The sequence below is a fragment of the Pteropus vampyrus genome, unplaced genomic scaffold (genome assembly GCF_000151845.1).
Source record: "Pteropus vampyrus isolate Shadow unplaced genomic scaffold, Pvam_2.0 Scaffold159, whole genome shotgun sequence".
NCBI classification, from domain to species: domain Eukaryota; kingdom Metazoa; phylum Chordata; class Mammalia; order Chiroptera; family Pteropodidae; genus Pteropus; species Pteropus vampyrus.
Genome location: NW_011888940.1, coordinates 873,166 through 875,331, shown reverse-complemented (window position 1 = coordinate 875,331; position 2,166 = coordinate 873,166).

Genomic DNA, 2,166 nt, shown 5'->3' with positions numbered 1-2,166 from the left:
TACAGCTCCCTACCCCAGTGCCCTACCCCAGGGATCCCCAACACCCGGCCATGGACCAGCACAGCAGGAGGTGAGTGATGGGCCAGCAAATGAAGCTTCATCTGTATCTGCAGCCACTCCCCAGTGCTAGCATCACCGCCTCAGCTACACCTCAGATCATCGGGCATTACATTCTCATAGGAGCACGGGTCCCTGGTGCCAAAAAGATTGGGGACCACTGATCTAACCCACTAAAGCGATTCAACATATCTGTTGATCTTCTCTGAGAAGAACCCCCAGCCCTATAGCTCATCCCCCCTCAGCTCCCAGTCCCACAGTGAGCTGCCCCCACCCCCATGGCTTTTCGGGAAAGCAATTGTAGGCTTCTCTTAACCAAGGGCTTGAACCAGGGGTGGACCCATTGTTCAAGGCAGCTAGACCCTAGGCTGGCTGGACACTCATGAAGTAGCCTAGCTTCACCCCCAAGCATGATGGTAACTATCTAAGTCCATCGGACCATGTCCTTCACATCTGGCCAGGAGAACACCGAGCAATCGGCTCTCAATGGTGAGAGAGGAAAAGGGCAGGCGTGGGGGACGGGGCGGACAGGGGCTGGGGAGGGACAGAGGAAGGAGCCCCCCTCAGAGCTGCCTCGGGCCTGTGGACTTCTGCTCCCGTTTCAGTTCAGGGTGTCCTTACGGCAAAGATTTTTCCCTTCGGAGTGGCCAGAGGCAGAGCCACCTTAAGGAACTCTGAAGCCAGAAAAGCCTCGACAAGAGGCAACTAGAAAGGCTGCACTTGAGCAAAGACCCACCCTGACTTACCTCCTCTGGTGCTTCTGGGATGTCTGCCCCAGGGACCGCTCAACCAGAATGGCCGAACCGTGAGCGCTGCTTTTCTTTTTCTTGGTTTCTGTTTGAAGGAAGATAGAGATATGGGGGCAGGGTGGGGGTAGAACAAGTTGTATGCTGGTACTGCTCAGCCCCAGAAGATCAGAAATAAAAACTGTCACCATGAATTACTGTAAAATTCCAGGGTAGGGGTTTGGGGGGTGTGTAATGGGGGGAGGATCCACGAGCAGGTACTCTATCCCAACACCCTGATACAGTGGCTGTACCCAAAGGACATGTTTCTGCTGAATTTGGGCTTTGGCGGAAGACACCTGCTGATAGATCAGAAGCTACCTCTCTCTCTTGGCCTAAAAGGGATCCATCCTAATCAATGGCCAGGAGGTAGCAACGCAGACGGTATTACCAAAACTGGGTGGATACCTGAGAGCGAAAACTAGGAAGACAGAGGGCACCCTAAACCGCTGTAATACATTCTCTACGTTAAACATTGACATTACGCCATGCGCTTATACACGAAGCTGACACGTGTGTGTGTGTGTGTGTGTGTGTGTGCGCGCGTGTTAGCACAGAGATGTGTTCACACAGACCCAGGCACCGTCTAGACAATTTCCTTAGCCTTGTGAAGAAGTATTGTAGAGGCCGTGGATTGTCAGTGAAGGCAAAAAGCCACAGCTACATTCAAAGTAAGGGTTGGAGAGAATTAAGTCTGCTTTAGTTTGGCTCTTTCTTAAGGAAATAAACCCAGGAAACATCGTTGGAATTTCTTACGTATTCAGTAGCACCTCTGCTCTGGCATTTGCGAACTCAGCAATTTGGGATTGTTCCGGTGGTTTGTCCTTTTTTGGCCTTTGGTTTCAACCTCTCCAAGCACGTTGGATTCCTCTGGGCTGCTTCTCAAGGACAGCTTTGCCTCTAGGCTTCCTAGTATGTCTGGTCCAACCAGCCACAAGCAAAATAGGACTGGTTTCCTTTTAAGGATGGGGCTTAGCTATGAAGCTTAGTGCCTTTTTTGGTGAAAATGCATTCCCCTATCATGGCCCTATAGAATAATTTTAGCCGTTTGGGCGACGGCGGGAATGAAGGAATTAGTAAATGTACAAAATACAGGTACCTCAGTCAAAGAGAATTTTGCCCTGTGGGGCCCCCAGCGTGCCCCAGCTTGCTGGCCTATGCCTTGTTTTTTGTTCGTTTGTTTGCTTTGCTTTTCTCAGCCTTCTAGGTCCCTGCCCTACCACTGCAATGAACCAAACACACTTTGTGATTCTCCAGCCCCACTGCCCAAGAGATCGATTCTCCAGGTCAAGGGCAAAGGGAGACAGACCCCTGGAAGCCATCA